Source organism: Ailuropoda melanoleuca, chromosome 1 (assembly GCF_002007445.2).
Source record: "Ailuropoda melanoleuca isolate Jingjing chromosome 1, ASM200744v2, whole genome shotgun sequence".
NCBI classification, from domain to species: Eukaryota; Metazoa; Chordata; class Mammalia; order Carnivora; family Ursidae; genus Ailuropoda; species Ailuropoda melanoleuca.
The window spans coordinates 183,897,715-183,923,953 of record NC_048218.1 but is presented as its reverse complement, the minus strand read 5'-3'; the positions used below and the strand labels follow the sequence as shown (position 1 = coordinate 183,923,953).

Below are 26,239 nucleotides of genomic sequence, written 5' to 3'. Positions count from 1 at the left end.
CATCATTGACCTCAAACATGTGCATTCTTTGCCTTTTCTGGTTTTATTACACTTTTTAAAATGTGCAGCAACAACATGTGCAAAAAAAATAGAAACCAAATTTCATAAGAACATAAACAGTGGTTTTATAGAGAAATGGAATAATGGTTCCAGTTTGTTCCAAAGCATTTGCTTTATCTCAAGTGGACTGAGAAATAGAGAATGAGGATGCTGACCAGTGCAGACAGTGAGTGTGAACAGGATGGCAGGAACTATCAGGGAGAAAGTTAAAGGCAGAGGATCTTCCAAGGAATCAAAGGACCACGGTCTAGAACCAGTCATTCGAGATGCAATAATAAATAGATAATTTTTCTGAGTCTGCTCTATGCTAGACGCTGTGTTATGGACTTTTCATGTACTATTTCATATCCTCCCCCAATAGCTTTATCCCCATTTTATAGATTTGGAAACTGAACTACAGAATAGCTAGAGCAGTAAGTGGCTTGCCGGTTCCTACTCAGTCTGTCTTATTCCAGTACGTACTTGGATTTGCTGTATTTGACTGTTAAGCAGAATAGGTGCTGAGGAGTGAAACTCAAACATCTTTATGAGAATCACAAAGAGGATGACATGATCTATTATGTGCATTTCAAAGATTTATTTATTTGAGAGAGAGAGGGATAGAGAGAGAGCATGAGCACACAGAGGGAGAGGGCGAAGCAGACTCCCCACTGAGCAGGGAGCCTGATGTGGAGCTCGGTCCCAAGACCCACACTGAGGGCAGACACTTAACCGACTGAGCCGCCCAGGTGCCCCTATTATGTGTATTTCAAAAATCACTCTGGCTGTCATGTTTGAGATGAAAGTGGGAGAAAAGTGTACAGGCGGAGAGAACCTTAGGAAAGAATTGAGTTGTCTTGGAGAAAGAGTGGGAGATGATAACCAGAGGTCAGATGTGGACCTCATTGAAGTGACTTGCTCATGCGCTGAATGTAGGCATGGGGCCAAGAAAGGAATCAAGAATGAGTCCTCCATTTCTTTGTTGAGAAACTGAGTGGAAGATAGTGCCATTTAATAAGTTGAGGAAGGCTGAGGGGAAGACAAATTGTTTTGATGGAAAAGAAGGCCAAGAGTTGTGTATCTGACCTATTGAGTTTTGAACATATTAGACATGTTTAATCCTCTCAGAAATTTTACAAAACGATATTATTATCATCCCATTTTATAAGCAACAAGGCTGGATATTTGGGGATATATATTAAGTTTCATTATCCTAAATAGTGAAGCTAGAATTCATCCTCAGATCTTTTCTAAGGTCATGGAACCTAACGGGTTTCAAAAGTGCCCGATTGCTCTAATAGATGTCAGGATCCTTGAGGGCAGAGACCACTCAATTTGGGTCCTCCACATCATTTAGCATCAGCTCTAGGAAAGCAATAATTTCGGAATTTTCATGGTTTTAAGCATATATAAGCATTATTTGAAAGTGAAATCACTTTCCTCTGCCTTGGGAAATCTTTTCTTCCCAAGAAGCATCCGTAAGTATCCTTGACTAAGGAGATGAACTTGGGGAATGGGAGGAGCGTCTTTCACCTGTGTATATAACTACTTGAGAACTGCTTTATTGTTGCACCTGCTGCTTCCACGGAAGACCTAAACTGCTATGTCAGTGAGCAGAATAAAAATCAAAACAGAAAGGCAGACTTTGCAAACCCATAAGTTACAGAATAAAAGCCTGCTTAATAATCTCCACATCATCTTTTGAATTTCCTTTTAACCATGACCATCTGAAAAGCTGTGGTCTTCTTAATAATTTAAGAGACTATGACAAAAAGTGTGGCTTAAGTAAATGTCACATTTTTTAAACATATATTTGTGTATTACTAAAAGCCTTCATGAATTTGATAATAACCTTTCTGATTCTAATAGCTAGAATCTCCCTATTCATTAGTCCCGTGAAACATTCATAATGATTTATACCTAGGGCCCGAGTTTCTGCTGTACTCAGAGAGTTTCCATTTATATTAATTGGTGTGTGTATGTGTGTACATCACAAGAATAATTAGTTCTCTTAAACTTTCTCGTAGTTGGTATTTTGTTCCACAGCCATAACCATGTTTCTATGAGTACATTTATTATTTCAGTTGATCTAATCTGTCCTCTCTCTAAGACTCTTAAGCTGAATATAGAACTTGATCTTTATCAGTATTCTACTTGAATGAACTTGGAGCAAAGTGATTTTTTTTTAAGATTTTATTTATATATTTGACAGAGAGAGAGCCAGAGAGAGAGGGAACACAAGCAGGGGGAGTGGGAGAGGAAGAAGCAGGCTCCCAGCAGAGGAGTCCGATGCGGGGCTGAATCCCAGAACGCCGGGTTCACGCCCTGAGCCAAAGGCAGACACTTAACAACTGAGCCACCCAGGCGCCCCTGGAGCAAAGTGATTCTTGGGCAACAGCCACTGTAGGGAAGGTAAAGTGCTATCATGAAATTCCGCACCCCCCCCCATGGTTCTTCAGCTCTGTGAGATGTGTTTTCTCACGCACCGGGGCCCTTTGATTCAGTTAGTCCAGTATTATTGATTAAAACAGTGATTAAGAATAAAGGCCCCGAAGTCCCACTGCCTAGATTCCAGTGCCAGATCTACCAGTTGCCAGCTCACTGAGTCTGGTCTTCATCTACAAGAATAATGGTACCCTCAGTGAGTGTGTAGTATCCTCAACAATTCATAGATTGTTTGAATATTTAACTAGTAAATGCACCTAGAGCAATTCCTAGCATGTATATAAGACTAAGTTAGTATTGTTTTTTCTCCCTACTTATTTCCTCAATTTGATCACAAATATGTGGCATCTATTTAATTCCTGTTTTACTCAGTATAAGCTTTTTCTCCTTAAAGCAATTGTCATCTATCCATGAAAAAAAAAATCAGAGTTGATGGCCTAGTTGTAGAAATGAATAAATATAAGTTAGGGCTAATTAAGACATGAGTCAATAGTATACCTCAAAAAACTAGAAACATCTATGAACTTCAACTGAAGATTTTTTAAAGATAATAAATGTGAGCCTTGTTACGTATAACATGCTTGGCATATAAGAGATAATGCTTGGGTAGTAGAAACAACACATTCTTCACTGAATGACCTCTGCTTAATTATGTACTGGGAAACCAAGCACAATTTGAATCATTATGCTTTCTCAGGGAACTGTAAGGCAGAAAATGAGTCAATGCACTATTACACTGGTCTGGAGGCACAGCTAGTTAGGGCTCACCACGTGGTGACCATTCTATGTGCTCCTCGAAGTAGCAACAACCTTGCAACTGTGGTCTGAGACTTCCTCAAGACCTGGCTCCTGAGTGAACCCGAAAACATTTTGTAGAATCACCAATATAGGAGAGAATGATGGTGTGCTTACTCTTCCCTTTGCTTGAGTTCTCTTCCTTCAGATATCCGCATGTCTATGTTCAATGTCCCCTTACAGGGACGACACTGTACAGAAACAGAATATCTTCGTCCACCCCGAACTCTGTATCTTTCAGCTTCACTTTTCTTCACAGTTTTTATAATCTCTAGACGTATTTTAAATGTATTTATGAGCACTGAGACTTTTTTTCACTGTCTGGTACTTGACAAACAGTTGATGCTAAATAAATAAATATCTGTTAAGTAAACGAATCAATCTTTCTACACATTTAAATACGTACACATGTGGCATATGATACACACGGCAGTCTTCACTTTGCACAGCGTGAAAAGCCATCGTAATGACCATGCAAGCCGAAAGCATAAGGAACAATCTGAATAATGGATGAGAAGTTTTTTCTGGAATCTTTCCAATTTTTTGCTAACACATTAAAAATTCTCTTACTGTCAGTTCTAGATGTATAGGTATATCAAAAAAAAACAGTAGAACTAATATTTATTGAGCACACTGTAATTTAGAGCATTTGAAACATTGAAAACCAAAGTGCTTTCTCTCTTTGTAAAAGTATGAATCAAGAGTCGTTTGAACAGTGCTTGCCGTCTTCTCATCCTGTGACGTGGAGTGAGCATCTGTATTGTACCGTGGTGAACTGTCATAACTCCTAAGTTTGGACCAACTGAACCAACACTTAAGCCATTGTGTTTTTGAATCACGAGATACCTCTGAGAATTCTTTTAATGTGATATGGTTTTGGCCAGTGTCACTTCTGGGACCTCTTCTTTTTTTTTTTTTTCTCTTTGCCAACCTCCCTCATTTATGTTCATTTATGAGGTCACCTTCACTAAGGTCTTCTGGCCACATATGCAGAGCCTCTGGAACCGTAGCAATTTCACCATTTCCTCATGCAGCTCTTTTAACTCCATTTCCATTTGATTTGAATTCTGGTGAGTTGTTTGCACAATGTGGTCGATGTTTCTGTCCTACTGCACAGACATTGCCTGCTCTTACTTCCTGCCACAATACTTAAATGTTTTCAGCTGCATGCATTATGACACATTTCTCCCAAACTCAGTTAAAGTTACACGGTCTCCAGTTGTCGTATCAACAGCCTGTCCTAAAGTCCACAGACAAAAATAGGCTTTCAAAGTTAAAACATCCTCATGGCCCTTTGGCTGGATTAATGAAGTTGTATTTGGTGGTAAAAAGTAAATTTGCACATTTTCAAGTCCCCAAGAGAAACAGAATGACAGTCATCGTGCATTAAAAGTTAAACTACTTGGCCTACATTATCTCTTTACTGCTGGGAAACCAGGGGGCAATGCAACTATGTATTTTCCTTTCTGTGCAGGAGCCTAGTAACGTGTGTGTGGTCACCAAGTACATACAGCCTTTGGAAAAGGTGATATGAAGGTCATTGATCATGATTAGCATCTTCTATTTACGTAATGATTTGTGGGCCAAGGAGCGAGCAGCACAGTTTGTACTTTACGCAATTACTCAGTAAATACACTGTGAACACTGAAATTTAAACTGTGCTGTTGAGGGAACTCAACTGTGTTATTTAATCAAGGTAACTGAAATTTATGCATGTTGGAACCATGTGCAAAGTGAGGACTTCATATACTTCCTGTATATGTATATGAAAGTATTTATCTCCAGAACCCAAATGTGTATTGTTCTGAAACTAACAAAGAGAAAAGCAACTTAATAAAGTGTAGGGCAGAGATTATAAATCTAATCAAATGATAAATGGGGAGAAAGAGCTAGAAAGAAGAGACGAGAGTAAAGGAGAAATTCACATCTTGTCTCAGTAAAGAGCTGGAATTTTCTTAGGCTGCATTCTTCAGCTAATTCAAGGAATTTATGGACACAGGAATCAGGAAGGATAGACTGAGTCATCTTGTCCCAGCATCAGGAGACTGCCTGGAAGAACAGTTTTAGCCTCAATCTGAAGATTTGGCTTGATTTCAGTTTGAACGGACTTTGTCTCTAGAGACTGCTTTCAGACAAGCATCCAGCAGGTCTGGGGGAGTGAAGCCAGGGGGTCTCCAGCCACAGAGTGCCTCCTGCCCAGGAAAGTAATCAGTATACCTGTCATCCCTTGACGTTATGAAATAGGAAATCCACACTTGAGCTGAGAGCAAAAGCAAGGGCCTGAGCAGACTAATGACGTTTTATCAGGGAAAGAGAAACATACCTTATCTGGCCTCCAAAGGTGGAAACGTGGCTACTGAGCTCCGCTCTGCCCAGCCAGACAACCCCACTCTCTCTCTACTGGCATCTCTCCTTATCAGCATGGCTTGTCAGCACAGCTTTCCAGCACAGCTTTCCGTCCTCCTAGCAGGCATCAAGACTCTCAGACTCCTACGTTCTCCCCATTCTCATCCACCCACAGGAAGCTTGGGCCCCCCCCCCTGCTTGGCAATGTTATCAGCTTTGCTTTCCCAGTGGGTAAAGGGAAATGTTATCTTCTAGTCACTTCCTAGATCCAGCTCTAGAAAGATCTGATCAATTATTTCTTTCCCTTTCCCTCAAGAGAACAGTACTCATCACCTACCTCTCTAGCACAAGATCCCCTTTCGTGGTTACTTTCAATTGCCAAGCTCTCAATTAGATGGCCCCGCATACTCCACTGATTTCTTACTTGGAGTCTTTCATCACAAACTGTAAAATATATTTAGTTTTTGTTCCAGAGCATGGAGTCAGTTATTTTCGTTTACCTTTATTCACCTTCATGCCTTTCAGAATCCTGTAGGTAATATCCATAGGCCCCTGGGTGGGGTGCAGCCCATTGACTCCTACTGTGAAAAATACATGACCATGCATTTACTTGACCGTGTGACCTTACTTGACCAGGTGACCTTGAGCAAGTTATTTATCCTCGAAACACTTCGGTTTTATCATCTGCCGCATGGGAATACTAACAAAGCCTACCTCACAGAGATGTAATAAATGAATTATTATGTGCAAAGCACTGAAATACTGTCCAGCCCATCGTATGTGCTCCATATGGTAGGTTTATGATTTTTGACGAAATATGGCACTTAATCCCGACAACACTACAATGTGGGTGCTATCACTGTCTGTTTTAAAGATGAAAAAACTGGGGTGCCTGTGTGGTTCAGTCGTTAAGCGTCTGCCTTCGGCTCAGGGCGTGATCCCAGAGTGCTGGGATCCAGCCCCGCATCGGGCTTCCTGCTCCACTGGGAGCCTGCTTCTTCCTCTCCCACTCCCCCTGCCTGTGTTCCTTCTCTCGCTGGCTGTCTTTCTCTGTCTAATAAATAAATAAAACCTTTAAAAAAAAATAAAGATGAAAAAACCAAAGCACAGAGGGGTTAAGTAAGTTTTCCAAAGCCACAAAGTAGGCATTCACTTCTATGAACTCATGCAGTCTGACTTCAGGACTCATTTCCTTAATCTCAGTGTTATGCTGCCTCTTGAGAGAACTGATGGTGAGAAGGCAGGGCCCATTACAGAATATATATTATAGCAAATATACGTGGCACATATGACTCCGCTGCAGGTCAGGTACTGTAAAAACATTTCTGGCAGATCCCCATTCTCTTCAGACTAATGAGGAGATTAGGTCATTATTATAATTATTCTTTTCAGAATTGAGGTCTCTGTAAAGGCAGCAGTGCAGTTTTATAGAAAGAGTATTTACTTTGAAGTCTGACAGACCTACCCAGCTCTATGTCTACAGTCAAGTTATACAGATTCTCTGACTCCGTCTGATCACCTGTAAAATGTTTGTGGCAGTACCAACCTCATGGCATTGTTCTGTGCATGAAATGAAATAGTCTATGGAAAGTAGCTAGCACAATCCCGTGTACATGGTGGATACCAAAAATATTCATTCTTTCCTCCTCTAGAAATTATATACTAGACTATTTCCAGTTATAAAAATAAAGTAATACCCTGTACAATGATATTTTTCTCATGGGGGAGAAAGCCCACGTCACCCTTTCAGACACACAGTGAGTCACCAAGTGTGAGGCTTGACCTAGGAACTCATCGTCCTGTCTACTGCTTTGCTGGGGCTCCTGCCTGTATCCTTAGGTGGCAGCTGTGGGGAGGAGAGTAGAGGCAACAAAGTATGTTCCTTCTCCTTTTATGCAAGGAGCGGAAGTGAGAGTCTTGTCAAACTTGTACCTTTCCCTCTCTCCTTAAACACTTGACATTTTCAGCATCTTCCTCCTTTTAATGTCATTTTAATTATCATCATTCCAACGATCAGGTTTCACTTTCAAGAGTACTTAGATTTCGCTCTGAGAGAAGACAGTACAAAAGCTATTTCCTTTGTTAGCATCCCCAGGGAAAAGGCTAGAAAACGGGAGCTGGGAGGACCAGAAGTGAGAAAAAAAATGAGCAGTTATATGACCTATCATTTAAACCTATCAGCAAATATAAGTTCTACCTTCCTGATGATGAATCTGAGTGATCTCACGTAGCCAGAACCAGGTGTGTGTATGTGTGTATATATGTGTATACATACACACATGTATACATACATGTGTGTGTACACACAGAATTTGTTATAAAGGTTTGATCTTACTCAACTGGTTAAGCTGGCTAAAGAGTATCTGGAAGGCTGTTTTCTTCATGTCTGAAGTTGGGGCTTGAAGAGCACAGGCAGGCAGTTAGGAAGGACAGATGGATGTAAAGTGGGCGAAGCAAGGACAACCTGGAACCCAAATGCACGAGCTGGAACCCATGAGGGCAGACTGAAACATAGATCAGGTCATGCTGCCTTTGAGCTGGGTAATGTGGATATCCTTCAGAAGCCAACTTCTTCACAGAACTAAACAGACACACCTAGCTCAGGCAACAGAGAAGCTGAAGAAAGATCCAGGAGAACATGGAGCAGTTACAGGCCCCGCCACTGCCTCACTCCAACTCCTTTCTGAGCCTCAGATAGGAGACAAGGTCTGTGTGCTCCAGAATGGCTGCCGCTTCACTGCCATCCTCCAAATCTCCCACAAGAATTTCTCTTGGGCCCAGTGTTACCAGGAACATGCAGAAAAGGGAATTCTGGTAAATGTAGTTTAGTTCAGCCAGGTTGATACATTAATAAGCTTCAAATATATGTATATGTATATCCCCAAATTTAGCAGCTTCAACCAGAAGCATCTCTTATCTTACACAGTGTCTGAGTTCAGGAATCCAGGAACAGCTTAACTAGGTGGTTCAGTATCAGGGTCTCTCAGGAGGGCTACAGTTAGCTGTGGCAGAAGTCATCCGAAAGCTTGACGGGGTTAAGGATCTACTGTTAAGCTGTCATGCAGCTATTAGCCAGAGGTCTTAATTCATTACCATGTGGACTTTTCCATAGGGCAGCTCACAACATAGCAGTAGCTTCCTGTGGAGAGAAATTCGGAAACAGAGACGGAGAGGCCATAGTGTCTTCTCAACTTAAGCTCAGAACTGACCTACAACTACCTCTGCCATATTTTATTGGTCACACAGTCCATCTCCAGTACAGTGTAGGAGGGGACTACACAGAATGTGAATAGTGGACAGTAGAAATCATTAGGGAACATCTTAAAGGCTGCCTACCACAATGTCACATCTGAGCAATTCTATCACACCACTAAAAAGAAATGCCTTCAGTTTCAGGGTGGGAAATTGGTTCTCCTCTGATTAAGGACAGTATCCTCTATTCATTTTATCTATGAATTCCATCCACTTCTCTGGAAACAACGCCTTTAATACCAATGCTCTCCTTTTGTGTTCGCTTGCCTTTTATGGCACATTTTTGCAAACATTGTCACATTTGAGCTTCAGACAGCTAGTAAGAGAACAAAGCTGGGGTTCAAATGCAAGTCATTCTTTTTCCAAGGTGAACGTTAATTTTACAATTCTACAGCTAACTTTACGGTGTTTGCCTTGTCAAAATAGCCATTCTGTATTATTAATATTACTGAAAGTTTCAGAACCAACTGACATAGTTTAGAAAAGCTTTTTTCTTCTTCTCTCCCATTACAAGTAATTTTTCTTTAGCCTGACTAGGTATATTCAGTACTATTTTTCTATTTGCCATTTTAAAATCTAAAAACATGCTTTATGCTGGTTTGTATTTTCGTATCTGTGAAGTATATGGGGCATAGTTTTCTCAACTACAAAACATCTTGCCAAATATAGTTACATACATTTTAATGTTTTCATAGATTTTTTTTTAAAGCTAGTGACTCTCATTACATAAATTATTTCTTGGATGTAAATTAGGCAACTTAAAATGACAAACTACTTTTCCAATTATAGCTGGTACTATTTAGTTACTCAGTTTTTTTTGTTTTTTGTTTTTTTTTTTAATCACTGAATCAACCTATATAGCTACAAAGTGGTTTCTCCAATCCCCAGAACCATGGTTGGATTTCCAAATTCCAGCCTCTTTCCCTATTTGGTGAAGTGACCCAGTAATTCAAGAGGAAGTAAAAAAGGAATCCTAAGACCCTGTCTTCTCATCTCTGAGCAGTGAGCCCCCCCTCCTCATTTGTCTCCCATCTCTTCCCTACAATTTACTATAGCCAAATTTACCCCTAAATACAGATATTTCCTTGCCAAAGTCACAGAGGAGACCCCAAAGTGCTTTTTCCCTTACCAAAAAGGCACCCTCCTTTCCCAGTCCTGAGCAAAAACATACTAATACTCTAGCATTCTGAGGTGCTAATGTCTGTTTGTTCTGTCTCCAGACCTACCCCCACCCTGCTACTGATGAGGTTTGCACCTGAGCCATCCCGGTGGAACATTGTTTCACTTCTCTCCAGCATTTTTCCTGTTTACTTTTCTACCATTATTTAGCTGAAGGCTGTTCCTTAAGCAACTCATTAACTCCTTGTGGGGCTCACAAAACTGTGAGTTCTTGAAGCTGTCCACCAATCCTTCTTGAAGCTTCTGGGTAAATAGGGTAGAGTGATCTCCCTTTATAGTTTTAGTATTACAATAAAAAATATTTTTAAAATGTGACCACTTAATATGGGTTTATCATAAGGTGTATTCTTACCTAGCACTTTATTTAGGTTACTTTAAATCCTCCTGTTGTGTTATGCTGTGATTTATCTATTTATATGACTCTTCTCTCTCCGCATCCCTTTCCCTGCACTTTTATTTCCAAAGTGCAATAAAGGAACTGGCAAGTAGTAATCATTCAGTAAGTGATGTGTTGAATAAATGTGCTCTTAAATGACTAACATCTTCTGCCAGGTTTTATCTAATATCCATCCCCTTTCTAATCCTGGAGCGGTAGTCTGAATCAAGGGGGTTGTTGACCCCATCCCGTCATTTACATGTAGCTGTCCCCTTCCTACGCCCCACTGACGAATGAACCCTGAAACAACCTTCAGGCAAAAGAATTTGCTTAGAAATGCCATCTGGAGGTCCTTGTGATATCCCCACCCTAATATGAAATGTTTGTCAGGGTTCCTAGTTGCAATCAACAGATAATGACTATGACTGATTAAGCAAAAAGAGAGTTTATTCAAAGCATATTCGACAATCTCAAAATTGCTGGGAAGGCTGGCGAACCAGACTTCAGGCTCATTCTCAGGAAGAAAGCCCAAAACCTCATAACAGAATTGGCCTGATGAAAAAACCTGCTGTTGCTGCTGCTTTCCTTCCCACTGAGTCCTGGAGGAAACTTGGCAGCTGCCACCCCTTCCATGCTACCTCTGTGCCAGGAGCTCTGTCTTAAGCCCTCTGGGAAACTGCCCCTGCCACCGCCCGGGCTGAAAGTTTAATGCATCTGTTACCACATGCCCAAGCCAAAATTGAAGCTCTTCTCAAGGCCAATACCCTCCTGTTGCTTCTGACTGACATAGCCCAGCCCCACTGCCGGCATTTGATCAGCTAGCTAGTCTGGGAATTTGAATTATGACACAATGAAGAAGCAGGACCCATTGTGTAGGAATTTACCCAAATCCTTAAAAATCTTTCAAAGGAGATGGTTTAGTTTCAAAATTACAACTACATTAGTAGAGACCAGTTCTGACTTGCTGCTATGACTTATTCACCTCCATTTTCCTTTCAATATGCAGCTTTGAAATCTTAAGTTTCCCTAAGTCTAGGTGAGATTTTTTTACTCCAACACCCAGAAGGATGCTCACTGGCCAAAACAGCCCATCTAGCCTTTCTCTTTGTAGAATCACGAGACAAGATTAAGACAGGAACTATGACTTCATGTCCCTACTGATAACCAACTTCAGATGACCTGTTTATGGCATCTGTTGATGAATCATTTGTTCGAAGTCAATTAAATGTTACATAATGGAGCTGCTAAAGGAAGGATATACTATTAACGTTAGGGAAAATATTATTTGTATTATTGTATTTCTTAAATTGGAAAGGATTCAGCACACAGGTTACAATTTTCCTTTGTTATATTTTTAATAGAATAATAAGATGTGTTTTGACAATATCAATTTAGATGTGCCACATTAAAAAAAAATCTTTTCAGAAGTGAAAAGTAGGCGGGGTCATACAGATGGAAAATAGCCAACTCACAGTCATCTTTCAGGACCTTTTCCTTACAGCCATCTTCTATAACTTTAAAAATTATTGATGAAAATTTTAAAAGCCTAGTGTCATAATTTTTGCTTTAAATTTCAATGAGTTTTCTTTTACCTCCATTTCACCCACATGTTTACGTGGCCAAACTCAACTCATCATCTTCCCATGAAAGTACTCCACTTCCAGGTTCTCCAACTCAAGATCCCTTCTCTGACCGTGCCATTGCCCCCCACCCCGCCCACCTTCTTCTGTGACATCTCCTGAACCTGTTTCCCCATTTCACTGTGACTCCCAGGACACCCATGGCTTCCTGTTATCCCATTACATCACCTTTTCCTAACTTCCCTTGCTGTCCAGCTGGGCGGGAACCCCATAATCACCTCACACATCTGTACCATGAGGTAGGCCTCACCTTTCTCTCTCGGCTTCCACACTGAAGCTGCCAGACTTTGCAGAAGAAAGTAATAAAAGCATGCTGATGAGATTGTGAAATTGGTGCTCTCCAACTTTGGGTGTCTACCCTGATCCCCCTAATGTATGTTCATCATTTCTTGTTGAAGTCCTAATTTTCAAAAATGGTTCAAAGAAACATTTTCTCTCCTTAAACTCTCCTCTACCTCCTACGTTTGGCAGATGGTTTTTTTGTTTGTTTGTTTTGTTTTTCCCCTTTTACTCAGTTGAGCAATCTCCTCCACTAAACCCATGCTGCCTGCCCAGGGAAAGAATGCTACAAATATTGATGATGTCTACGGCATGACTGTGTGAGGTTTTAATACTGTTCCCAAGGCCACAACTCTGGTTCAGGCTCATATTCAGAGGCAGATTTACCATGAAGCAAATACATTAAGCTTTGAGGCCCTTCATTTAAACCAATCCCACGACCCTGGAAGGGACCTGTGTTCATTTTCTATTGGTTTGTAATAAATTACTTCCCAAGTCAGCAGCTTAAAACAACACATATTTGATCTCCCAGTTTCTTTGGTTCGGGAATAAAGGTGTGGCTTAGCTGGATCCTTGCTTCAAGATTTCTCATAGGGCTTCAGTCAAGTAGTTGAGCAGAGCTAGGATCTCATCTAAAGGCTCAACTGGGGAAAGATTGATATCCAAATTTATGTTGTAGTTGACAGATTTTCAGTTCCTTCAGGCTGTTGGACTGACAGATTCCTACTTCAGTTTCTAACTTGCTATTGGCAGAAGCCACACTCAGTTTCTTGCCACATGGATATCCCCATGTGGCCAGCAAGGGAAAGAGTCTGCTGGCAAGATGATAATGACTATCTTATGTAACTTAATCCCATTACCTTTGTCACAGTCAATTGATTAAAAGCAAATCACTAGGCCAGCCTACACTCAAGGGGAAGAGATTATACTGGATTATTAATTCTAGGAGACAGGGATCATTGGGGCCATATTAGAGTATGCCTAGAGTCACAGGGCTCTAGCAATTTGTTCAGTGGGTCATATATTTTCATAAAATTTGCAAAAATTAGATATGTTAGCTGCAGGTGGCTAAGACTACTATCTCATGCCATTTCAACATCCCTTCCATCACATGTCCCCCAGCAACACCTACTCCTCTTTGTCAAGTGGCATTGAAAGGATCATAGGAATTTTGTAATAGAGAAAAGAAGAAATTGAGTTGGAGATTATTTACGGTGGGTTTAGTGTGGTCTGTTCAGTGGGTCATAGTCACTTCCTTGTGCAGCTAATTTATTGCTAGACTCTCAGGTATAGGAACAGTTTCCAGAAAGTCCCCAATTACCTACTATGCTGACTCAGCCAGCCTTGCAACACAAAGCAGAGGTCATATTTTGATATGAAGGTGTTCTCAGGTGCGTAGCACCGTCAGACTTAGGGGATGAAGCACAAGATTTGAAAGGCCTAGAGCCTGAAGCTTGTGTGGGGGAAACTCAATCATTACATCTATTCAGTTAGAAGTGGAGGACTCGGTTCTCATCAATGTCTAGTCAAAACAAGTCAAGAACATCTTCAATAGTGTAACATATAGAATCATAAATGAGCCATTTATTTATTTTTTCTTTTTGGACAGCTAATGTCTGAAGTAGAATTATTAGATTTCCTGTGTGCAAAACAACAGCACATAATTTTCTGGCCAAAGTTTCATATATCCCATAGCACTGGAATCCATCTTAATGTGGCATTACCAGTGGCAAATTGTAAAATTAGAAGAGAATTTTCTAAATTATCAATAATTTTTTTGAACTATGGTTAATTATACCGCAGGGGGAAAAATTATCTTTCTGTTCTCCCTATAGAAAATCACATTACAATATTGTTGTCATAGGAAGAGACTGTAAATGAGTATGTAGACAAAATGTATAAGAAAATAAAATGTTGGGGCACCTGGGTGGCTCAGTCAGTTAAGCGTCCAACTCTTGATCTCTGCTCAGGTCTTGATCTCAGGGTTATGGGTTCAAGCCCTGCTTTGGGCTCCATGCTGGCCATGGAACCTACTTTAAAAAAAAGTAATACATGTGTGTCATGTTGTTTACTTTTTAAAAATCTGATATTTTCCACAATTTTTCATATTTTAAACTGTCCAATTGTGTAGACTTCAGACCCATCAAAAACTGGCTCTCCCCCTTTCTGGTCCCACTGGCCTGGACTAGTATACCTGTCTTCCTAAATGATCTTCCCCACCGCACTCCCTTCTGGTCCAGCCTTATCACCCACTGCCGCCCCAAGGTCTTCCCAAGTCACATCACTGCCCTGCTGAAAAATCTTTACTGTCTCCTCATCACAGATTCTGTTGTTTAAGACACTTAGTTGGTGGTAGATGGTTAAACTCTTCAGTTCAGCCAATGAGAGTCCCAGTCTAATTTGTATTTTTACTGTCTGCAGCTCCTTGTTTCTGTTTTGTTTTGTCTGACTGCCAATGTAGCTAATTCCCCCCCCCATTTTTATATTTCAATATCCTTCTCATTCATTAAGACCTACCTCAAATGCTTCCTTCATGAACTTCCTCTGCTCTCAGAATGTGATAGTCTCCCTCCTCTTCTATATGCCTATTAGTGTTTTAGTCTACTCTCTGTGGGCTTATGTTTTATCATTGCATATTGGATCTGTATCTCCCGATTTTTCTATATTTTGGTTCTATTTGTAAATTCTAAATTCCTTGAGAGAAGATGTTACTTCTTTTTCATCATTGAAACCTTTCTAGCACCTCATAAGCTATCCTTGTAGAACAAGAAATATCATTGGCCATGAATGATTGGATGAATGAATAATGAATCATTTGACCAAATTGCAAATGAATCTGTTACAATGTGTTCCCATTCTTTCATTCATAATAAATATTTCTTGAGGCCATACTATGACCCAACACTTGTGGTCATTTCTGAGAATCGAAAAACATAACAAAATAACAATAAAAATGCAGTGGTTGCCCATAAGGAGGTAACATTCTAGTGAGGCAGGAAAAATCCCACAAATTATTATCAAATTTCATCTTTGATGGGGCTTATGCAATAAAGGTAACTGGAACTGTAGGATTGTACATGTGGAATTTCAACCAGTCAGGACAATTTCATGTGCATTTCCCATAATGAACGACAAGATACAGTTCTTTTTTGTTTTTGTTTTTTAATTCTCTTCTCTAAGGAAATAGCTAAATTACATGGGATTTCATTTAACCACTTTCATAACATTTAATTCCTTACCTAAATAATTAATTTGATCTTGAAAATTTTACAAGATTACATCAATAGTTTGTCCCTTGTTTCAGAAAATTGGCACATTGTTGGTGCTGCTATGTAAGGACGTGAATGAAACTGAGAAGCCCCAAGGGTAGGCTCATTCCTTTCTCTGGGCACAATACTCCTTTAATCAGAGACAGTGGGTATTGGTGGCTGAGTTTATCCTGTCTGTGATGCTATTGCTTAGTCTATCAGCCACTGGGGAGTGCCTTTGCTTGCACAAATCGGCCTCGTCCTGCAGCCTACACTGCAAACAGTCTGTCTGCTGCTGGGTTTTCCAGATTCGAGGGTTATGGGTTGAATTCTTTCCCCCCAAGAAAAAAGTGTTGAGTTCTAACTCCCCAATATGTCAGAATGTAGCTTTATTGAGAGATAAAGATATTCTTTTATAGAGGTAATCAGGTTAAAATGAAGTCATTAGGGTTAGTCTTAATATGACTGGTGTTCTTATAAAGGACATTTGGACACAGAAAAGAGAAATATAGAGAAAAAAGGTGAGGTAGACACAGAGAGAATGTCATCTATAAGTAAGGAGTGCCTGAGGCTACCAGAAGGTCCAAGGGAGGCCTAGCCCTCAGAAGGAACCAACCCGCAGATACCTTGATCTTGGACTTCTAGCCTCCAGAACTGAGACAATAGATTTCTGTTGCTTAAGCCACTTAGTTGGTGATACATTGTTAAAGGAGCCTTAGCAAACTAATAGGGTATACTTCCACAGAAAAATTTATACCAAAGTAATGTTTCCTGGATGTTTGTCCTTTAGGGTTTTTTATCTCTCTGATTATTTACATCTAAGCCTAAATGCAAATCAGAAACAATCCCTAGAGTCGAAAGAGTATATGGCCACTAAAAAATAACAACTAAAAACTCTCTTGATATGAACATTTCTTTTCTGGAACTGTCTTCAGCTTTGCCAGGCCAACTTGGCGGGGTTTTCCTCCTCTGTGCGATGCTACCTCTGGCAGTATTAAGACGGAGCGTAGCCATTGCACCCACGGGGCACGATGAAAGAGGCCAAAAATGCTCTTGAGAGGGGAATGCACCAGGAGCACAATGTAGTTTTGTATTAAAGTCTCTGAATGCTCAGGTTACTACCATATCAACTTTAGAAATTGAAGAAACCATTGTATCCCCTGGCTCAGTGTGAAAAGCATTTCAAAATTCATCCAGATGGCTGTTCCTTGTGAAGGAGTGGCTGCAAACTTCTGTTCCTTTCATAATAGTACAGCAGTAGGGTGCTTTCCCCCATCTGGGTTTAAAAGGGGGACAGAGGGCCATTAAATATATTCACCAAATAAGAGTAATTGTTATTTTATTTAACCTGTTTGGGTAGAAATAAATTTTTATAAGTTAAAAACTCTTTAAGAAATATGTTTTGAGTACCTACAATGTATCAAATGTTGGCAATACACGGGTGAGCAAAAATAGGCACAGTCCCTTCCTATGGGAGCTGGGAGACTATTAAAGGAAATAGATAATCTTCTGTGTATATAGTATCTCTCTACCTCTTTTATATGGATGCTTGTGATGGCATTTAGGGCCCACCTGGGTGGTGAAGGATAATCTCCCAATCTCATAGTCCTTAATTTAATCACATCTACAAAGTCTTTGCCATGTGCAGTGGGTTAAACAATATCCTAGAAAACTTCTTGTCCACCTGAAAACTCAGAATGTGACTTTATTTGGAAATAGGATCTTTGCAGATGCAATTAAGGTAAGGTTTGAGATGAAATCATACTGGATTAGGGTGGGCCCTAAATCTAATGAAAGTGTCCTTGTAAGAGGCAGAAAAAGACACACAGAGACACAGGGAAGGAGGCCATGTGAAGACGGAGACAGAGACTGGAGAGATGTTGTCACAAGCCAAGGAATAGAAGGATCCACCAAAAGCTGGAAGAGGCAAGGAAGGATTCTCTCCTAGAGCCTTCTGAGAGAATACAGTCCTGCCAACACCTTGATTGCCAACTTCCGTTTTCCAGAATTGTGACAGAATAAATTTCTGTTGTTTAAGCCACCAAGTTTATGATAATTTCTTGAGCAGCCCTAGGAAACTAATATACCATGTAAGATAATAAGCACAGGATCCAAGAATTAGGATCTGGACGTTTTGCGGGCCATTATTCAGCCTGCCACACCTACTCTGCTTTCAAAAGTGTAGGTATATTCACACATCACATGGGGCAGGTGACCTCAGATAGGTCCTCCTTGGTGTAAGCAGTTGTCTGAGACTTTTATCAGATTTGATGAGACAAAGTAGCTATCAAAAATGTAGTCAAGTGCTATGAAAATAAACACCATGGAAGTACAATAAGACAATGGACTGCCATCCCCAAAATACCCAGCAGGTGATAAATAAAGAGAAGTAAATGATTTGAGTAATATGTGAATAAAGATTTTTAAATGATAAATGATGGGGTGCCTGGGTGGTTCAGTAGGTTAAGCACCTGACTCTTGATTTCGGCTCAGGTCATGATCTCAGAGTTGTGAGATTGAGCCCCACTCAGGCTCCATGCCCAGCATGGAGTGAGCCTTGCTGCCCAGCATGGAGCCTGCTTAAGAGTCTCTCTGTCCTTCTCCCTCTGCCCTTCCCACCACCCCCACTTAAAAAAAAAAAAAGATAAATACACCACAGGACATTTATAGGAGAGGACATACTATCAGATGTTGTTTTGGTAATACAAACAATAAGACTCAAATTTATAAAGAAAATAAAATTTGACTTGAGGCAAGCCATGACAGTTTAATGAAAGAAACAGGATTTGAAAGGGGTCTTCCCTCCTGGGTGATAGGAGACAGGAAACTATTCTGGCATCTCCCAGGAAACTTGAGCTAGAGTACCCCATTCTCTGAGCCCTACTATTTGCTAACCTTAGAGTTTCCGACCTTTGCCCATGGTTCCTCAATCTACCAAATGCTCTCGTCTTCCCTTTCTTGCCCATCACTTGACTCGTTCTATTACTATGGTTCTAATCCCACCCATTTCATCATTTCTTTCCACTCTCTTGCCTATTTGATCTTCCACCATGCCGCTCTTGAAACCTCCCACTCAGGAATTAGTCTATGCATCGCCTTCTCACCTTTACGGCAGGGTCAGCTGGGTCCACCATGCTGCTCAATGTCTTTAAGAATCTCCTGTTCCGATGTTTACAGTAGCCAATGTCACCACACTCCCAAACAAGTATCCTAGTACTGTTACCTTCTGCCCTTCTCAAATGATTTTACCTCCTACCTCAGAGAGAGTACTGAGGGTAATTCCTTCCTCTTCCTTCTTCCTCCATTTTCCTCCATTTTTTTCTTCTGAACATCCTCTTTCACAACAGTTTCAGTAGGAGATGTTCTGACACAAGGTTAGTACCTCCACCTGTTCTCTGACAGCTGTTAATCTCTGCTGACGGTTCAGAGAGAAGGGAGGAACACTGAGAAGCTGGTCAGAAACTCTGTGCCCGTGAGTGGGGCTTGTTGATAGTGGACTTCACTAACAGGAATCATCTCATGTTAGATTCTTTTTTCTTGGGCTGGTCAAATTAAAGAAGGATCTCTTATCTACCGCCTAGAATGGGTGAGCCTTGCTGCCATTATCTGAGACTCAGTGTGGGGAGAGCAGGAAATCTCAACATCCAGGATGTACACTTTCATTCAGTCTTCCCTGTGTTCAACATGGTATCCTCATTCTGAACGCTACCCGGTTTACTCTCTCCAGAGTAATCATCCAGTAGGAACGATTCATTCCACTAGCTGTGTATGACTGAGGAGCAGATTTGGGGATCTCACTGTTTCTGAGACTTTCAGCCAATACTCTTCACCCCTCACCCCACTTCTCGAGCATTTGAGGGACTTCTGTGGCTAATTAGTCCCTCAGTTGTCCCCTCTGCTGAGTTGGCATTCAGCTTTCTCCGATCTGCTAAGTCATTGACCACCGACCACTGACAGCTTTCCAACTTCCCAAATTTTGTTCCTGTCATCTCCTCTCACATAAGTTTGTTCTTGGGGTTTTATGTGTTCTTGAAAAAAATATTTTTACACTCATCATTAACAAGGTTTCGAGGGCGAATGGAGGTAAATACACTTCTGTATGTTCTCTAAATAAATTTCCCTCCTGTAATCAGAACATATGGATTAATATTTCATTCCTGACTCCTGCTGTAAACTGTTTCACTGTTTCACCCATTTTGTCTTCAGCTTTACTGCCAACCTTTCCCTAGCCCTGCATATACAGTTAGATTAAGTACAGCATTGTGTCCAGAAAGCTCAAAGTATAAACTGTGAATCAATGAACCATATTACAGGAAGAATTTTTCTCCTTGTGAAAAGATTAAAGCTTTCAAGTGTTCTTTTCAGGCATTCCCAGAAGCTCCCTTCTCTGGGTTCTTATCCTACCTTCCATGCTTGAGTTGGCTAAACTCTACATTTGATCAAGCTGCAGCCCCGACTGCAGATTACAACTGACCAGCCTATTTCACTAACGGATACCCTTAGGATATTTCTGGGCAGCCATCTTCCTAAGGGTCCTAAAGTCTTAATGCATTTTTTATTTGGACTATTTCTAATGGAAATTATATATTTTCCTGCTTTGGGAGATGGGAGAATTTCAAACAGTTTTTTCTGGGAAGCTCAAGGTCATCACTACCAGTATCAGAATAGAGTTGATCCTTGGACAAGACTGTTTGGCAGCAGATTTTTGACTGCACAGGGGGGCTGGGTGCCCTCAACCACCTCACTGTTCAAAGGGCGACTATAGTCTGCTCTAGTGATAGCTGCTGGTGGCCCTGCCAGACAGAGGTGGTCTCTCCTCTGTGCCCAGGATAGCACCTTACCCTTATTACCCTTTGTCATTACTACCCTTTTGAGATCATAATTCCTTTTTTTTCTTTTTTTACATTTGTCTGTCCCTCTTTTTTGACTTTGAACTCCCTGGAGGCAGGAGGAAGGAAGAGAAGGACCACCCCTTTTTCATGTGTGCATTCCCTACTCCTAGCTTAGTACATTTGTATAGTTAATGCTCAATAACTGATTATTAAATCAATGAATGAGACTGTAAGTTATATTAAACAATAGAGCCAAATAAATAGTGACACTACTCACATAACGATGACCATGTAAGTGTAGTTCAAGTAATGTCCTTGAATAAATTTTCCTGTATGAGAAACATTTCTCTGGCTCTGTTCAGGACTGTGGGTCTTGGAGCCCCACGGCAAAGCTGTCACCCCAACACCACTCCTGGTCTTGTCTGTGCTGAGTAGTTTGTTGCCTGCATCCCACATCTTTTTCTTTCCTTTCTTTCTTTTTCTTTTTTTCTGTTTTAAAAAGTTTGCTCTCTGTTGAAAGAGCACATATTTCTGTAGCATTTTAGGAAAGGGGCAGAATGAATTTAATGTGACCTTTAATTGTATGAAAATATCTTTAAACTACCTTCATACTTGATTGATAGTCTGGCAAAAAAAAAATTCAAGTTGAACGTTAGTTCTCTTAGCATGTTCAAGGAATTGCTCCGCTATCTTCAAGCCTGCAGATCTGCTGTTGTTGCACTTCCTCATCTTTTGTATACAGCCTATTTTTTTTCCCTCCCTGGAAACTTTCAACATACATGCTTTGCCCAAGCGTGCTGAAATTTTACAATTATTTCCTTTATTACAGTTCTTTTCAAATTTATCATGTGGGGCTTTCAGTGGACCCTTTCCCTATGAAAACACATGTATTTTATTAAGTGCTGGGGAACTTCCTTGTACATTTTTGTCGATAGTGTCCTCTTCTCTCTTTTCCCTCCTTTCTTTGAATTCTGTTGATGAGATATTGCATCTTTTGCATTGTTTCCTTCATTTTCATATATTTTCTTCCATCCTATATTTTTCTTCTAATTCCTAGGTAATTTTCTAAAAAGAACCCTTCACCCTTAAACTTTATTCCTTAAACGTTTATTCTATTACCTTAACTTTAATATTGAATGACTCTTTCGGTTTTCTGCTGTTCTTCTCTTATGACTTCTTATTCTCCTTCTGTGATGTAATATCATGTGTTACGTCTCTAAGGCTGTAAGTTAAGGGTTTCTTTGTTTTTGTTTTTTTGAAGTTGTCTTGATACATTCTATGGTATCTGTCTACCTTTCTTTCTTTCTTTCTTTCTTTCTTTCTTTTTTTTTTTTTTTTTTGCCTGTTTTCTGGGTTTGGTCTCCTTTATACTGGAGGCTTCCCTGAAATGTCTAACTCTTGGCCATCCATTCTAATTAAATTTAAGGCAGTTAAGATAACTGAAAATTCTGCATATGAGGGCAAAGCTGTCATGTGGGTGGACCTCCCTGAGGCATGATCAGCTGTGAGTTGGGGTTTTCCTTGGGTAACTCCGCAGTATCAGTGAGGGAAGGCATTTTCCCTCAGGGTGTCCGTCCTGCCTGCCTGAGAGCCTTATGCCTGAACCCTGGAGTTCTGGGAGAGAGCCAGGGGAGCTTGGCAGTTTCAGTTGCATTCACTGACTCTCGCTGTATGTCCTGTTTTTAGGGTGCTCTGCTTGCCTGAATGAGTAGCCTTTCAATTTCAATTTGTGCGGAGAATAACCACCCTTCTCCTTCAGTGGGGGAGGTACAGGCAAGGGTAGTTGCCTGGCCCCATGAAGGGCAGCTCCCCCCCGCCCCCCACCAACTCTAACCCAGTCCTTGTGCTTCAGCGTCTCCCCTCCCCATCCTCCCCCAGTGCCGGCTGTTCCAAATCCTTGGGTTTTCAGGGTCTTGCGTCCCGTTGACACTTTCCTATGTGGCCAGTAAGTGGCAGCCTACTTTTATCATCTCTATCAGCAGCCAGTCCTCTCCTCCTATCTTCCAAAAGGGGGCTAACGTCTCTTGTCCCATGTTTTCTCTTCTACTCTTTTCTTCTTGACTCCTCTTTTCTTCATGCCCTGGTCCTTCCTACTTCATTTCCTGTCACTTGAGAAGAGATTTCGCAAAAAGGAATATTAGCAGACAGGAAGTTAACTAAAAACTATTTGACACTGACCTTTCTATACTGGTTTGAATTCTACATTATTTAGAAATAGTGCATGTCAGGGCGAGGTTGTGGCTGTGAAATCATTCTCCACTGCATAATAAACCGCCACAAACATTTCCATGGCCCTTGAAGCACGACAGTTCGGTTCTAGAGGCAATGAAGCGTGTCATACTGAAAAGCTGGAGTGTGTCTTAATTTCCTAATCAAAAGTTTCTAGATCTTTAAAGGAAAAATTAAGGAATAAGTACTTACCAAGTGTTGATTGTGTGCTTGTCACTAGCAGAGTTCTCTAAGTTAGCCCTCATGGAAACTTTCGAGATAGGTTCTGCTCTATCCTCATGACTATTTTTATAGACAAGAAACTCAAAATCAGAGGTTAAAGGAACTTTCTTAGTGTCCTACACAGCTAGAAAGTAGTGGGGTGAGGGGCCATTTCAGGACTGACTTCTAAATCCACGTTCTCTCACAAATTAATTCCTGTGATGCATCAGCATGAGGTTGAAACATGCTGCCAAAACTGATGGGTTTCATCCTTATTTAAGGGATAGACTATGATCAGTTATGCTCTCTTCGGAAGTCGTCCTATAAATCATGGTTTACAAATTGTTTTTTATGTATCTCACAAATTATGCATTTACATTGAAAAGTCAAAAGCACATTTCAAAAAACGTACAAGTCAGTTAAACTCATTTTTCCTACTGAAATATTTTACTTTTTAAAGTAGTTTTGGACCAAAGTTAAGGACACTCCCTTTTTTATTCTTTCCTCTTTCCTTTCTTTCTTTCTTTTTTTTTTTTTAAAGATTTTATTTATTTATTTATTTGACAGAGATAGAGACAGCCAGCGAGAGAGGGAACACAAGCAGGGGGAGTGGGAGAGGAAGAAGCAGGCTCATAGCAGAGGAGCCTGATGTGGGGCTCGATCCCATAACGCCGGAATCACGCCCTGAGCCGAAGGCAGACGCTTAACCGCTGTGCCCCCCAGGCGCCCCTTTCTTTCTTTTTTTTTTTTAACTTAGATCCCCATCTATTAAAACTACCCAAATGAAAAAATAAAAAAATTAAAAAAACAAAGCTACCTAAATGCACTACCATGGCATATGTGGAACACAACAGTATTTACCAACTTTGAGCAAAGAGCTTTTTAAAATTTATTTTGTTTTGTTTGTTTTGTATCTCAGGTTTAAAAAGAAAAATTAAAAAAAAAAGGTCTTTGGCCAGACAGTCCTGGGATTGATTTTCAGCTGATACTCAGTAGCTATGTGAATTTAAACAAATTTCTGAAGGTTGTTTTATCTTCTTATTCTAAGTTGGTGGTAATTATAACTAACTTGCACGTTTGTTAAGCGGGTTAAAAAAGACAATGCCTTGAAAGGCCTCATGGAGTGTGTCCTTAGCTCTTGTCTCAACCTTATTTTTTCGTTGCAAAAAAAAAAAGTGTCTGATTCGAACTAGTTCAAGTAAAAGGAATTATTGTGAAGGTGTGTTTGGTGAAATGGAAAGTTCCCTGACGATCCATTAAAATGAAGGCAACTTGAAAAACAAGCTTCACCTGATTCTCATATACAGTGCATGGGGTGTGCCTGCAATGTCCTGTCTGCTTCTTTCCCGACTCCTGTTCATTCTCCTCTCTCTACTAATCCTACTTTCTCTACTTATTTATCATTCTGCTCCTATAACTGCTGCTTGTGTGTGGTTTGGACTTAACCACGCTACCAACTATTTCTTATGATTCCCAGTGTACCTTTTTGCTTCTACTTATAATCAATTGGCAGATTACTTCTGTTTTATTTTTTAAATTTTTTTAAAAAGATTTTATTTATTTATTTGACAGAGATAGAGACAGCCAGCGAGAGAGGGAACACAAGCAGGGGGAGTGGGAGAGAAAGAAGCAGGCTCATAGCGGAGGAGCCTGATGTGGGGCTCGATCCCACAACGCCGGGATCAAGCCCTGAGCCGAAGGCAGACGCTTAACCGCTGTGCCACCCAGGCGCCCCTATTTTTTAAATTTTTTTATTTTAAGATTTTATTCATTTATTTGTCAGAGAGAGAGTAAAAGCAGGGGGAGCAGCAGGCAGAGGGAGAAGCAGGCTCCCCGCTGATCAGGGAGCCTGATGTGAGACTCAATCCCAGGACCTTGAGATCATGATCTGAGCCTAAGGCAGACCCTTGACTGAGCCACCCAGGCACCCTTACTTCACTTCCTTTTTAGTTCAGATTCTCAAAAGCATTTATCTGATTGGCCCTGTTTATCTTCGAGTTATTGGCCTAGATTATAGTGAGTAACTAGATTATGTAGGTAACTGGACAAAGGCCAGAAGGTCAGATGGTTCTCTCATGAAATGCCACTCAGCCTGTTACAAGAACTAAATGCGGTGGTTTCCTCAAATGCCATATGAGTTGAGCAGGGAACTCTGAAAATTCTAGAACAGTAATTTGCTCTCTGTAAGTTTTAGTTTTTCTTTCCTTTTGATTTCATATATCCTGAATGACAAAAATATTATGTAGATTCATCACTTTTCTCATCATAATGTCATTCTATTTTCCTTTCTTTTTAGAGGATTGAGTGACATTGTCAGAAACAGGAAGCAATAATTTACTAATATCGCCTGCAGTCAGTTTACCATTTCTTGTGGATCTATCAGAGTTAGTGCAGATAGCTGACAGGATTGAAAAACAATTTACTGAACTTTTGCTGAGATGATTTATGAGCTAGGCATTAGGGTTCATTTAAACAACTATAAGGATTAGGCCTTATCTTTAAAGAGTTCAGTCTTGTTCACTTTTGAGAGAATAATTCACAAGAAATTGTCTGGAAAAATTAATAGGAAGGTAGTGAGTGTGGCAGAAAGATAACAGGATTTGAGACTAGACTTTGCTCTAGCTCGGACTCTACCATTAGCTAGTCAACTTGCTTCCTGGGCCTTAGCTAATTTAAGATGAGGGAATTATGCCAGGTTATCTCTACAATCCATTTAAAAGCAATAATCTGTGTTTCCATATTTTTCATTTAAAACAATGAAAAGAAAAGAAAACAAAGAAAAGTTTTTTTCTTATTATCTCCCCCTTGCCTTCCACTAGTTGAATTTAGATTTCATGCAGTAGGATTTCTGTCATGTAACCAGCTTTTCTCACTGATGGAAATACATTTGATGCCCCCCCCAACTCCCGCTGACCCCTGAGATGTATATAAAGATCACTTTCACTGGGGGCCTTGCCAGGTCCTGCCTTGTGCTCTCCAGGTATTAACTAGGTTCAGCCTAGTTTTAGACAAGATTTATCCATCCCTTATTCTACAACTTGTGGAAAGTCCAATGTTCTCCACAAATGTTCAGTGATATCTTGGTGGGCTTTTTGTGGTGTCACAGAAGAAATTATTCTGACACTTGTTAAAATTGTACAGAAGCCTTCGGTCAAGGTACTGCAATTAGAGAGAAATATTAAGCTAAACTCCAAATAGAGCAAAGACAGCTGGGGATTTACAGCCAACTGTCAGAGTAGGGGAGTCAGTGGATGGAAAATTACCAAGAGGAGACATCAAGGGTAGGGATTCCTGACAAATTAATAGGATTCTTGCTAAAGGCAGGTCAAGAACTTACACATCAAATGTGGGGGATGAGGAACTTGATCAGATATCAAG

The 26,239-nt window shown here is 40.5% G+C and overlaps 1 long non-coding RNA gene across 1 annotated transcript in view; it reads right to left on the bottom strand.

The window, feature by feature from the left end:
• Positions 1–18,900, bottom strand: part of LOC117804350 — a 66,379-nt gene extending 47,479 nt beyond the window's left edge. Inside the window, exon 1 of the long non-coding RNA XR_004628693.1 lies at positions 18,704–18,900. This is a non-coding gene — a long non-coding RNA (uncharacterized LOC117804350). The remainder of the gene's footprint in view (positions 1–18,703) is intronic.
• Positions 18,901–26,239: the final 7,339 nt, after the last annotated feature.